The sequence below is a fragment of the Dipodomys merriami genome, unplaced genomic scaffold (genome assembly GCF_024711535.1).
Source record: "Dipodomys merriami isolate MVZ:Mamm:240054 unplaced genomic scaffold, mDipMer1.0.p SCAF_33, whole genome shotgun sequence".
Classification (NCBI taxonomy): Eukaryota; Metazoa; Chordata; class Mammalia; order Rodentia; family Heteromyidae; genus Dipodomys; species Dipodomys merriami.
The window spans coordinates 7,667,993-7,683,120 of NW_027204826.1; the positions used below are offsets into that span (position 1 = coordinate 7,667,993).

At 39.3% G+C, this 15,128-nt stretch overlaps 1 protein-coding gene across 3 annotated transcripts in view; it reads left to right on the forward strand.

Annotated features, from left to right (window-relative positions):
* Gabrb3 (gamma-aminobutyric acid type A receptor subunit beta3) overlaps positions 1-15,128 on the forward strand; it is a 220,717-nt gene that overhangs the window by 20,911 nt on the left and 184,678 nt on the right. The gene's annotated exons all lie outside the window — the stretch shown is intronic.

Sequence of the window (15,128 nt, forward strand, 5' to 3'; positions counted from 1 at the left end):
AGTCAAAAGTTTAATCCCCAGCACCCCACAAAAAGAAACACAAAGACAATTTCAGGACAATTTAAATATATATATATATTTCAGGACATTTGTGTATCAAGGCAGGGTAATATTAAAAGTGCTAGCCAGTAACATAGGAAGGTTGTGATTTCATCTTTTACCTTAAAAATGAAGATTATATTTAACATATTGGTAATTTTATGAATGGAATTCTATCCAAAAGGTATGGTCTTGTGGTCTAAAGGGAGCAGGTTCACAGATTCAAGGTTCACTATCTGTAAGTAGTGATTTTTTTTTCTCAGCTGAGAGCTTCAAATTCTCCAGAGAAGACAAATTAATACAGAAGTTAATTGGCTATTTACTGGATTATTATGTCGAAAATCAGTCTAGGTTATATCAGATGAAAGCAGCAATGTATTGCACAGCCTTAAAAAAAACTTATCATCTAATAGTTCAGGCCCCCAGTACAATGAGGGAATAAGTTATTTCAGGTCATTGAACACGTTGAATTACCTTTAATTGAAGCATCTAGTTGATTTGGTGTCCTACTGATATTTGATAAACTGAAAAAAATCCACTATTTGCTTTAGTTCGGGGCCTGTGGGTTGTGGTATGGTGTTCTGGTTTTCTCTTCACTCAATAGAAAGGCAAGCCGAAGGCATAGGCTATGCGGTTGCACAGTGTTTTAAGTATAAACCCCCTCGCGATCATCATGTGTAAGCTAACCATGGTAGCATTCTTGCGTTGTTTGTTTCACATTGGCATGGCAATGTTTTTCACTGGCTCTTTGGAAGCATGGGTTTACTGTATACAAATGTAGGGGATGAGTAGCATTAGAAACTGAAGACTCATGGACAGAGATGACTGACTGATGGTTGACAGCCTCCTTTCTTCCCGAAGCAGATGATCTCGAGAAATCTGATTTCCCATCACACATTTGTGCATGCTAATGGTGGTGGCTTGTGACTTGTTATGGCAAGTACCAAAAAATGCGGCGATAGTTGTACAATTGTTGGGGGGCGGGGTGAGATGGAGTGAGGGAGACAGTCACATTTAAAGGGAAAGAATACAGATGTTCATGAACTGAAGCTGAGAGTCACTCAGGTGTGCTGTGAGGAAACAATGTAGTCTCTTTATCACCTTAGTAACCATACAACACCAAGTATGCTACATCATGAATAAAGAAATCATCACTAGTAATGATATATCAGGTATTATTATCATGTTACGTAAGGTGTTATAACCCCTTAAGGATGTTATAGCCATTAGAAGAGAGAGATCAAAAAGTAGGACATGGTAAGTCTCAGGAGAGGAAGAGATGAATGGTTCTCACATGGTAAGAGGTAGAAGGAGAAAAGGGAAGGCATGTGTTGGTGTGTGTAGGGGGAGATATTATTTTGGTGCAGAAAGCCTCCTGAAATAAAATTTAATTAACTTGGGCAAGGGGAAGGCCTAAGGCCTTGAATGTGTGAATAAAGATGTTCTGGATTGGGGGGAAAATATGGCAAAGATGCGGATGGAAGACCAAATTGGATTATATACTGGGAAGGGAAATCTGAGAGATGAACTCAAAAATGTAGGCCAGGATTGTGTATAAGCCTTGGAGTATTTCTGAAGCTGGTTTATGGAAAATAAGGAGCTTGCCATTGATATGATTTTATTTACCCGGATGATTGATGGGGTTTGAGATATGCTTTAAGATGAAGATTTTAGCCAAAATGTTGAATGTAGACGGAGGAAGGTGAGAGACTGGTATCTCACTCTTGTCTTCCTAACAACTTAGGAAGCTGAGATCTGAGGATATCAGTTTAAAGCCAGCCTGGGCAGGAAGATCTTGTGAGACTCTTACCTTAATTAACCAGTAAAAAAAAAAAAAAGGGGGGGGGAAGCGGAGGCATGGTGCAAGTGGTAGAGCAGCAGCCTTGAGTGACAGAAGCTCAGAGACAGAGCCAGAGCCCAGACCCCCAGTTCAAGCCCCGATTCTGGCACTAAAAACATGAGGAAAAAAAAAAAAAGTAAATTTAGACAGAGGAGAAAGTTTGGTTAGAAGTAAATATGGCGATATTGACTGAGAAGAAAATGGTTGGGGATGAAGGGTCACGCAAGGTCAGGCATGCGTTATTTTACTGTACATGTTCTGAGCACATATTTTGTGTGTGTGCAAATATGCATATCTGTACACACACACAGATGCACACATATAAATATATCATTTGTAGTGCTGAAACTCACACTCAGGGTCTGTGCCTGTTGGATCAATGCCGTACCACTGAGGCAGACCGATGACCCCATAAACAAATTTTTGAGATTGTTTCATTAATGAAATTTGTTTAAAAAAAATCACATGTGTTTGCAGTAAGGTTGATGAAAAGAACCTGTGAAGGCGGGGAAGGTGTGTGTGGTGTATGCTTGTGTGTGACCTTTTGGAAATGAGGGTAAAGAATTCAGCTGATACTATGCAAATGGATATACCTTTACAGGTTTGCTAACATGATTTGAAAGTATAATCTTTATCGGCTGGGCATACAGGTAGAAGACGTAGCTAAAGAATGCTTGAGCCTCCAATAAACAAATAAATAGATAAGTTGCATAAGTGTATGTGCATCTCATTCCTTATTTTGGTATTAAAGGAACAATCTATGAATGGATTTGCATATTTTAAAACAAAGCATTAATCTTGCCATGGTTTGTTTTATGGTTATTGAAAATATTATTTTACTTTTGTTTTTGTGCTCGTACTGGGGCTTGAACTCAGGGCTTGGACAGTGTCTCTTGGACAGTTTTTCTGTCAAGGCTGGTGCTCTTACGACTTGAGCCACACCTCCACTTCCAACTTTTTGTTGTTTAATTGGAGATGAGTCTTCTGTCTGTCTGTTACTTCTATATCCCCCTTCCCCCGCCAATCTTCTAATTATCTTTTTCTTGCTCTTAATTTTACTTAACTAACCAAACTCTGATCAAAAGTCATTTTATTGTACATAACTTGCCTTATTTCTGTTAGCCCCTGTCTTAAAACTTCAATCATTGAAAGTTACATGTGGTGTTTTTATTGAGATACACTCCATAGATTTTGTTTTAACTATGATTGGTCTACTTAAAATTGCTCTGTGTTTTTGTCATAATTTTGATGCTTAATACAGGCCTTAGTATTTAATAAACATTGTTGAATAGACAGATGGAGAAGTGACTAAATGGTAAGCATTATTGTAAAGATAGGGAACATAAGGATCTATTGAAAAATAGGACAGAAAAGAAATCTAAACGTGGTATTTAAAATGAATTCTTTATTGATTAGCATGAGTTGCTGATTTGTGAATTTGTAGCAGAAATGACATGTACTTACTTCTTCATTAACTCTAAAGTATCGGGGACATAAAAACAAGATTTAAATTCTAGCACTATTAATACTAATTCCTATAATTTGACTTGCACTTTGTTATTACTTTATATTTAATTACTCTATTAAAATTAACTCAATCCTAATGAAAGTCTAACTACAGGAATAGTTTTTCTGATTTCATGTGTATAAATCATAAATTATCACCTTTCCTGTTTTATTAGCATTCCCTATAGGTAGCATGTAATGTGAACCTTACTCATCTATTGTCTTAGCTCTATTGTATTCATGTTTTATTTGTTGCATTTTCTTTTCATAAAATCCACTTTTTTTTGGTGCTAGTATTGGGACTTGAACTCAGGGACTGAGTGCTGTACCTTAGCATATTGCTCAAGGCTAGTGCCTTACCTCTTGAGCCATAGCTCCCCTTTTAGCTTTTTAGTGGTTAATTGGAGATAAGTGTCTCATAGACTTGCCTTTTCTGGGCCAGCTTAGAGCCATGATCCTCAGATCTCAGTCTCCTGAGTAGTTAGGATTACAGGCATGAGTCACCAGCATCCAGTTAACGTCCATTTGTTGTTTTTGGTTTCGTTTTTGTCCCAGTCCTGGGGCTTGAACTCAAGGCCTAGGTACTGTCCCTCAGCTTTGTTGGTCAAGGCTGGTACTCTACCACTTGAGCCACAGCTTTAGTTCCTGCTTTTTGGTGTTTAATTGGAGATAAGAGTCTCATGGACTTTGTTGCCTGGCTGGCTTCGACTCAGATCTTCAGATCTCAGCTAGACTTAAGGCAGCTGGCTTAAAGTCCACTTTTTTGTGTGTGTGGTTGTGGGGCTTGAACTCTGGGCCTGGGCACTATCCCTCAGCTCTTTAGCTCTAGGCTAGTGTTCTACCACTTGAGTCACAGTGCCACTTCTGGTTTTCTGGTGGTTTATTGTGTCTCATGGACTTTCCTGCCCTGCTGGCTTTGAACTGCGATCCTCAGATCTCAGCCTCTTGAGTAGCTAGGACAATAGGCATGAGCCACGGGTGCCTGACTTAAAGTCCACTTTTTAAATGTGTTTGTATAAAGTAAATATGAAATAGAAGATCATAGTTTTAGCACATTTTCAAGAAACACTTTGGAGCTGTGTCACTGTTAAACAAAAACAGTGTTACTCATGGACACTCATATGTACGTGAACATGTACACACATTTTTATCATTACCCTAAGACTCTCTTGTTCTATTCTAGAAGTGAGGGACAGGAGCAGAGGTCGAGTCTAGCTAGAGCAAGCTAGGATCAGAAGTTTGTAGAGTTTGTCTTTTAAGTACTTTTATACCAAATTTATACTCTGTGTGTGTGTGTGTGTGTGTGTGTGTGTGTGTGTGTGCGTGTGTGTGTGTGTGTCCTGTGGCTTGAACTCGGGGCCTGGACACTTGTCCCTTAGTTTTTTTTGGCTCCAGGCTGGTACTTTACCCCTTGAGCCATAGCTCTACTTCTGGCTTTTTTGCTTTTAATCAAAGATAAGAATCTCATGGGTTTTCCTGCCTGGGCTAGCTTAGAACCTTGATCCTCACATCCCAGCCTCCTCAATAGCTAGGATCACAGGCAGGAACCACTGGTACCCAGTGCCAAATTTGTGCTTGTTTGCCCAAACTTTTCTACCTCTTATTTCAAAGTCAAGAGGTTGCTTTTTATCATTGGTGGGTATGGAATGAGTGCTCAGAATGACCAGCCTTGCCAAAGTTCCCTGAACCCCAGGACTCAGGCATTGTGCTTGGAAAGTGTTTAGGGCTGGGTAGAAGAGGTTCTCTTTTTAAGTCTATGTCTAAAGTAGCTAGCACAGTGCCTTCATCCTCAGAGCACATGCTCAAATGGACAGCAAAATCCTGTCCCAAAGGATTTAGCTCTATAGAGAACAATTACGATAAAGACATCTACATAGTCCAGGTTACAAAGTTGGCCTTCACTGATTCCCTTTCCAAACAGGCCTGGGCGGGTAGTCTGCATTTGCTCATACCTTGTTCTTAGCAGTTTAAAAGGTAGGAAGTATACTAATGCTCTTATTACAAAGCAAGCTGGGAGATGAGTCAGCCAAAAGGAAGAAGGTTTTGCTGACCCAATTGGGGGTTGGAGAATTGCGCACCCAGGACGCATTCCCTAGGTGAGATTCGCAGAATGTGTTGGTGCTTGGTTCTCGGTTGTTGCTTTGAGAGGTATAAGGGTGTTTATTGAGGACATTACTTTTCACTGGCAGAATATTTCATGCATAAGTTATGATCATCTATCCAGGCCCAAGCCCTGATGAGCAAAGTCTATAATGAACTTCAGAGGTAGATGACAACAAAATCTTACATAATAGGCTCTTTAGGAAGAGAGGTTTGTGTTTAATATTAGAATGAATGGCAGAGGAAGTTCAAAGCGAATGCTTTTTTTGTCTTTTTCCCCCTGAGGAAGGTTGTAAAGCCTATGTTGTTGCATTTCTTCAACAAAAAGGGTCTTCCCTCTGGTCGTCCAGTGGTGAATGACTTTTTACTAGAGCCTGTGTAGGACCTAGCCCTAGTACTGAGTGTTGCTCACACAGAAGGTGCTCAGTTAAGTATGTCCCTTAAATCAATGGTACTTATTAATATGTAATCAAACAACAATTAGGCCAAGTTTAGGGAATTTAGTTTTAGGCTGACAAATGATGGCCTTCCTTTGGGTCTTGAATTTCAGCATTTGGTTTTTCCCCAAAGTTTAAAAATCAGTAAATGAAATCTATTGCTTCTATTTCCTTCGATGATGGCAAATCAATGGAGTTACAAAAAGAGCTGTTGCATCTTCGGCCACCAACCAAATGTGGATTTCCTTACAAATGTGTTGGTTTAAATGAAAGAAATGGCCTCACCATTCATGACACAGAGTAGCATTGTTTCTGCTTAATGCACGAAGCAAGCACAGGTGTCAGTGACAAGATCGCTGAGGATTTGGGGGACAGAATGGCTCATGTGTGGGGTTGCAGATATCATGATGTTTGCAGGTAGTGGTGGTTTCAATACTTGATTTTCCACAGTTTGGAAGCTCTGATATAGGAAATAGATCTATCGGAAATAGATTTGTTGTCCTTGTGGGGGTTTGTCCTCTGATGATGTATTTTGATTACTGCATTGTGAAGAGTACCACACATTTAGTATAAATGAAGCCTATTGAATCTTTGCTATCTTTCATTTAATATCTTATGTTTACCGGTCCTGGGGTTTGAACTCTGGGCCTGAGTGCTGCCCCTGAGCTTTTCTGCTCAAGGCTACCACTTAAGCCCACAGCTCCATTTCTGTTTTTTTTTTTTTTTTCTTGGTAGTTTAGTGGAGGTAAGAGTTTCTTGTGCTTTCCTGTCCAGGCTGGCTTTGAACTGCAGTCCTCAGATCTCAGATCTCAGCCTCCTGAGTAGCTAGAGTTACAGGCAGAAGCCACCAGGGTCTGGCTTGATATCTGTTAAATTACTGGGTAATGCACGTTGAAGGGTAACTTAAGAATTTACAGTGACAGAGCGTTAAATCAGTTTGTAGTTAACATACATCAGTAACCATGTCATACTGGACCATAAAACCCAGTGTTCGATCAGAGGAAGTATTAATGCAGATGTTCATAGTGTCTTCTTTCTTCATGGGAGAAAATTGTCTCAGGTACAGCCCTGACATTCTCATTTTTGTTGTGTGGCAACGCTGGAATCCATCCTGCTCATTTGCCATTCCATCTCAAGTTGCTAGAAGTGATAGAGAGGCCCTGTAAGCATTTCATGACATGGGATTTTATCTTTGTGGTCTTCATTCATTCATTTTATTTTCTTTTGGTGCTGATACTGAGGCTTGAACTCAGGGCTTGGGCTCTGTCTCTGAGCTTTTGTATTCAAGGCTAGTGCGTTGTGCCACAGCACCACTTCTGGTTTTCTGATAGTTCACTGGAGATGAGAGTCTCACAGATTTCCCTGCCCAGGCTGACTTTAAATTTTGGTCCTCAGATCTCAGCCTCCTGAGTAGCTAGGATTATAGCCTGTGAGCCACTGGTGCCTGGCTCAATCTTGCTTAATTAGGTTCTCCCTTTCTACTCGTTCTTTGAAAAGTTTTGGTATTATTTGGTGTGTGCCTCCATTGAGTCTTTTTCTATTTCTCCCCTGTTAAAGCTGTAGGCTATATAATCTTAAGACCATATCTTCTACACTAAGGGACAATTAAAAGGTACCTGTTAAATATGTGCTGAGAAAAACATGAAAACCAAATAGATGAATAGACAGATGAGTGTGTGCTGGATATGTACATTTCCAAAGTTTTTTTTTTTAATAAATCAGATTTTGGACTGGTGGCTGAGAATCACCTTACAGAGTAAATATGATGTAGGTAGTCTTTACTGCAGAAGATTTATTGAATCAGAATTTGTATAACTGCATGCAGTATATATAATACCATCAGCTGTACACATTTCTGTAGCTGTTAACTCCTTCACTGGGAAGCAGGAAGAAAAGTAAAAAGCTACAGTGGTCCCACAAAATTCAGGCCATGTAAGTATTGGTGGGAATATTCTCATCTAATCATTGTGTCTTTTCTGATGCACATGTAATTCCCTGTATTATAGGGAAGTTTTGATTGCCCCTTTTTATATAGGGTTTCATTGGGCACCATTTTTCCTTTTCATTGGTCACTCAGCAGTGCAGTGGAGATGTGATAGTTTTCAACTGTTGATTAATTTTCCATGGAAATGTACTTTGGGACCATTTATACTAGCCATTAGGAAAATTATCAAGCTGCGAAGTCAGAAGGTTTAGGACTAATTCAGGTCTCTGATTTTCGTGATGGAGTTAGACTCCTATCTCTGTTGGTAGGGATGTTTTATTTCCTTTATTTCTTGGTAGGCAGAAGACCACCTCAAGAAATAGAAGCCATTTGTGAGCATTAACTATTGTATTCTCCTCAGTATTTTTCCACAGAACCTAAGCATCCTACAGAAGAGTTTAAAACAATTGCAACTTTTAGCATGTGTGATTCTAACATTCTTTACTCAGATGAGCAAGAATAAAATTTAGACCTGAAAACATCACACTTCTTTATGTCCTAATTTGGGTGGCTTTATTCAGTTTGAAAAGAGGAGATGGATTCTTTTGATTAAGTCATTGTCATGTTTTACCTCAGTCTTATACTAAAAAGAATTCCTTTAAAGTAAAATCGTTGCAAAAATCCACATGATGTTATAATTCTTGACAGGAAAAACATTTGTATTATATAGCGTTAAGAATCACCAAGTGGACTAATTTTAAAAGTGGGCAATATCCCTCTGGTTTTGTTTGATATATATGTAGAGACACTTATTAATTGTTTCAACATCACATCACTTTTTAAAATGTAATTCTTTGAACAAGAATTTATCCTTATTAATTTTAATGTGTAGAAGGAAGAACTTTCTGGATCACCCAGTATGCAGTCTTATCTGTGTGTGTGTGTGTGTGTGTGTGTGTGTGTGAGAGAGAGAGAGAGAGAGAGAGAGAGAGACAGAGACAGAGACAGAGACAGAGACAGAGACAGAGACAGAGACAGAGACAGAGACAGAGAGACAGAGAGACAGAGAGACAGAGAGAGACAGAGAGACAGAGTCTACACAGGTGAAAAATTATTGTCATTTTTTGTAATCTGTGTGAAAGTAGACTGTCATGTTGAGCACTGGTGACTCATTCCTGTAATCAATCCTAACTACTCAGGAGGCTAGGATCTGAGGATCCTGGTTTGAAGACATCCAGACCAGCAAAGTCCATGAGACTTTCACCTTTTATTAATGACTAAAAATTCCAGTGTGGAGCTCAAATGGTAGAACATCAGCCTTGAGCAAAAAAGGGACAGTGTTCAGGCCTAAGTTCAAGCCTCAGTACTGGTCCATAAACACACAGACACACAGACACAGACAGACCTCTCTCTCAACTATAATGTGGTCACTGAGCTCCATGCCTGGGATGTGGGATATGTAAATTTTTGTCAAATGAATTTGTGGAGCAGATCATTCTTGCCAGATGAAAAGATGTATTTTTGATCTAGTTTTTACTGCATCTCATATTTGGGTGTTTGTTTAGCCCCCCAAATTAATCATATCTTTCAACTTGAAGGATCCCTATGAATTTCTTGCAGACAATTAAAAAAGAAAAGCATCTCATCTCAGATGGCAAAAGCAGCATTATCTCTGTTGCGTAGACCTGTGCATTCTAAAGCTTGGGATCAAGAACTTTACTGAGCTGTTGGAGTGACTACAAGGCTCCACGTAGCAAGATGCCATCAAAGTTACTGTTAGTATATTCTGCAGTCTGGTATAGTGTCTTACTCATGCTTTGCCTTAGAAACACATGAGGAAATGCTCATCTTCCCAGTCCACGAAGGAAATACGCATCAATACAACTCTGAGACTCCATCTTTTCCCCAGTTAGATTGGCCTGGAGGTTCCTCAAAGAACTAAACATAGATGTTCCCTGCAACCCAGCCATACCACCGCTGAGCATCTACCCAGAACCTCACAAGCCAGGATACCGTAAAGACACTTATACATACATGTTCATTGCTGTACTATTCACATTAGCCAAGTTATGGAAACAATTCAGATGCCCTACAATAGGTGAGCGGATTTGAAAAAAAAATGTGGTACCTATATACAGTGGAGTCTTAGGAATCATATTTTGTCATTTACAGGGAAATGGATGGACCTAGGACAAATCAGATTAAATAAGGTATTAATTAAGTGAGGCTCAGAGAGACAAATGGCTCATGTTTTCTCTCATATGTGGAAACTAGATCTAAAATACATGGGGACGTGATAAATGACGCAGGACTCTGGATACTCACACAGTGAGACCAAAGGAGGACACTTTTAGGAGAAGAACACAAAAGCACAATGCCTTTGTGCCTCTGATCATATAAAATAGTATTTATCAACATGAACTCCAGCAAATGGAAACAAGAGGGTTTTATTTCTTTGTTGCTGGTTTTGTTTCCTTTTTGTCTTGTTTGTTTGCTTATCTGTCTTTGGGAGGGTAAGGGGAGGCACAGAAATGGAGGGGCAAAGGATGAACAAATGCTACAGTGGTACTCACTATATACTATGTTGAAAATGAACTGTGTAATGTGTGGATGGGGATGGGAGGAAAAAACTGACCGAGAGCGAGAGAAGAGGTGGCATTATCTAAAAAGAAATGTAGCCTTTACCTGACTTATGTAATTGTAACCACTCTGTGCATCACCTTTATAATAACAATAAAAAATAAATATCCTCGCAAAAGGCTGGGATAACTCTAGAAAGATGAACCCCTTCCCTCTGTGCCTTATTCTTTCCACTGATGCTAAATGTCGTGAAGCTAGCTCACTGCTGTGGGGGTGTACTGGATTGCTCAATGGAATGAGTTTTTCATTTCTAAAGCTTTTCATTGTTTTGGCCTTGGGCACAACATTTCCCAGGGAGAATGCCATTTCTTGTGGTACGGGCTTAACCTAATGGTTGCTTAAGAGCACTGTGGTATAGAATATCAGTGTATGTCCCACCATCGAAGTGTTTCTGCTCAAATAATGCTGAAAATTATATTAAAAGGATAAAATAGGTATCTTTGCTCTGGGAATTATCAGGCTAATGATTTTTTTGTTTTTGCAAATGTCAATGAGGGGAGGGAAGAATTTCTGAGCTCTGTGTGTGTTGACCGGAGACTTGTTCTTTTTCTTTTTCTGCTAGTACTGGACCTTGAACTCAGGGCCTTGTATTCTCACCTGGCTTTTCAATTCGAGGGTGATGCTCTACCATGTGAGCCATGCCTCAATTTTAGGTGCTTAATTTGAGATAAGAGTCTCTCAGATTTGTCTGCCCAGATTGGCTTTAAATGTGATCCTCAGATCTCAGCCTCCTGAGTTGTTAGGATTACAGGCGTTACCCACCAGTGCTTGGTCTAGATATTTTTTTCTTTTCTATGTATAGAGATGGAGGTCTTTGTAACATTTTTTTTCTTTTTTACTTCTGGTGCTGGGCTTCTAATAACATTTCTTTTTACGTTATCTTCTTTTAGTTATTTTTCCATTAGCATTGCTTCCTAAAGTTTTCTCTAGAACACTGTGCAAGAAATGTGAAGGTCCGGGCCCAAATAAGACTACTCTTCCATCTGTCTAATCCCCGTTAATGGAAATAACTGAGAATATGGCTGCGTTTAATAATGAGGTCTCTTTTTACTGACAAGGTCTACGACCCAGAAGGGAATATTTTGACAATTCACCAGTTCATTCAAGGATGAAGGAAATTTTCTGGAAGTGAAATCTAAGCACTTGTAACCACTGATTAATTAAAAACAACAACAACAACAAACTCACAGTAAGATTTTGTTTTACAATAAGAAGTTGTCATATCGAGGGGAGATTTGTGTGGTTTAAAGTCTCTTTATTTTCTTGTAAGTATTACATAAGTATCACGAGACTTGTGTGTTGAAGAGGCTATGGTGCAAAGGCTTCTGGACCAGTAAGATTTTTATGATTATTATGGTTATTATTATTAGTGGGTTATTATTGTTGTACTGGGGATACAATCAGGCCTCAGGTAGTACTCTACAGTTGCATGCACCTATCACCCAACAGATTAATTTTTAAAAATGACACATAGTGGCTGGGCATTGGTAGCTCATGCCTGTCATCATAGCTACTCAGGAGGCTGAGATCTGAGGAACACAGTTCGAAGCCAACCTGGGCAGGAACGTCTGCCAGATTCCTTTCTCCAACTAGAAGGTTTAATTAGCATTACATCGTGTTGCATCATAGCTTATCTTTATTTCACTACTGAAAACTGAGTTGCCACATTTGATATTTTACATTTCTGGAATTTTATTTCTGTAGATATTCCTCTTCCAGAGTATTTTATGTATAGAGTTTATGCACATCTTAACTTCCAAGATCGCCCTCTGCATTGGAAAATGTCAAAGTACTTAGGTCTCAGGAGGGTTTATGTGAACTTTGGCCAGTTACATAGTTCGATCATTGTCATTAAGGAGGAATCTGAAATGCGTATCCTCTGCATTGTTTTCTGGCTCAGGTTTCTGAACATCTTAATACTCTGAGAGCAGTTTGATATATAAGGTGCCTGGTGCTGGTGGCTCATGCCTGTAACCCTAACTATTCAGGAGGCTGAGATCTGAGGATCAGATTTAAAGCCAGCTTGGTCAGGAAAGTCTTGAGACACTCCTATCTCCAATGAACTACCAAAAAAGCTGCAGTAGCCGGGTGTGCTACTAGCTAGCTTTGAGCAGCACAAAGCTCAAAGACAGTGCACAGGCTCTGTGTTCAAGGCCTTGGACTGGCACGTATACACACACACACACACACACACACACACACACACACACACACACACACGGAAAAGAAGAAAAGAAATACAAGGGGCCCTTCTATTTGCCTTACACAGACTGTTACTTGTTGTCATTTATACTGCCTGGGGTTTGGTTTTCCCTGTAGTGGTCACTGGCACAGAGCCATTCTAACGTGGCAGGTTACAAATTTCTTCTCACAGCAGGGCCAGTGTGAAAGCTGGGAGTGATTGTTTTTAGCCCACCCATGCTGCTGTATGCTAGGGGTTGCAGACATTTTGTACATAAGCAGCTGGATTTAAAAGATGCATTCGTGCTCGTTCATGCTCAAGTCTCATGCCCAGTGGAGTTCCTTAGTTGGTTTGAGTTTGGGACTATTCATTTATGAGTGAGACATACCGTCTCTTGGTACAATTGTGTTTCTGCACCAAAGTGAAGCTCTCTGTTATCACTTGAATTCCAATGGCGTAAGTCCTTTGAACAACTGTGGTGGAACTTGAGGTGTGTGTGTGGAGGTGGTGGGCAAGATCAAGGGGAGGGACATAGATGAATGAAGAGAGATAAATGGGAAGAACGTGTTCAGTGTATATACATAAAATTGGAAGGTAGAAAATTGAGGGAATGGGTGGGGTTGGGAGAGATTTGGGAGAAGGATGGAAAGGGTGACAATGATCAAGGTGCCTTGTATTCATAAAGTGACATGTTGAATTGAGACCCTTTGTACAACTACTTAAAGATAATTATATATAATATATAGGTATATATGTACATATGTATGTATATTGTTATATATATATACACACACACATATATATATATATATATATATATATACATATGTATGAGATCCATTCTATCTGCATATGCCCTAGCATAATTGGTACTAGATTGTCCATGTTAAGTTACTTTTTTCTTACTAGCCCATGAGCTTGAACTCAGGGTCTAGGCACTGTCTCTGAAATATTTTTTGCTCAAAGTTAGCGCTCTACCACTGCTCTATTTCCAGCTTGTTTGGTAGTTAATTGGAGATAAGAGTCTCACACCCTTTGCTGTCGGGGCTGGCTTCAAATCGAGATCCTCAGATCTCAGCCTCCTGAGTAGCTAGGATAACAGGTGTGAGCCACTGGCACCTGGCAAAACTAAAAAAAAATTCTACAGAAATTGAATGCATGCATCCTCTTTGAATCTCCTTAGGGCATTTTAAGTAATTTCACAGTTTTAACATGGAACCAGGGGGAGAGCTCAGAGACATGGTGATTTTTCATCTCTGCTTTTAGGTTTGGCCAACTTGAGATGGTAAATTCATATAGAAAGAAGATAATTGCAAGCTTTACACCTGAAAGTCAGAATCTGTGGTATTTTACCGAAAATAGTGGTTACCTTATGCTGCTTTTTTTTTGGTCTTGATTCTTAGTTTCAATGGAAAGAATTTCAAAATACATGAAATCTGAGCAACTAAGCCACAGTGGGTGTAGGAAACAAAAACTTCAACTTGTCTGTACTGGCGACATGCTAAGAGAAAAGAAAATCATTTCATTTTATTCCTCTGAGAGGAAAAATCCAGTTGTCCAAATTCTAATACAATTAGGAAACTACCTATTTAGGATTATGTAAGTCAAAGTGTATTGTATTGACCTACACTTGGAAATAGTCGTGACTGACTCTCAGAGTAAGAATAAATCATAATTTTCAAAGTATTTGGTTCACATTTTTTCTTTTCTACTGGAGATGAAATTCTGCCTTTTAATAGATTGCGGTATCTGGTTAGAGGAAAGTTAACACTCTGCAACAATGCACCAGCAATGGTAGTTCCACACATATTATATTATTACTGTTATTATTATTATTTTGTTATTTTTGTTGTTGATTGTGGGGCTTGAACTCTGGGCCTGGGCACTGTTCCTGAGCTCTTCAGTTCAAGGCAAGTGCTCTACCACTTGAGCCACTTCTAGTTTTCTGATGGTTAATTGGAGATAAGAGTCTCGTGAACTTTCCTGCCTGGGCTGGCTTTGGACCTCGATCCTGAGATCTCAGCCTCCTGAGTAGCTAGGATGACAGGCGTGAGCCACCAGTGCCTGGCTCACACATATATTATTTAAGAGATCTCCCTCTGTCTCTGTGTCCCTTGTGTATCTCTTCGTTTTCTCTATTTTTCTATTTTCCTATTTATTTTTTATGTTGTCACTTTGCTATCTGAAATTATTTTTATTTAAAAAACTATGATTTTATGCATGCTTTGATTCAGATATAATGTCTCTCGATATTTTCTTTCTCTTTCTCTGTCTCTGAATTTCTCACTGTATTTCTTTACTCTTTTCTATTTCTGTTTCTCTATTTTTTCTCTCTGTCTTTCTGTGTCTGTGTCTGTGTCTCTGACTCTCTCCTCTCAATATGGCCTCTCTCTCAAAGTTCAGACATGAAAAGCAGTAGATACCTCTTTCTAAGTGTCACTGAATTAGCACACGTAGAGA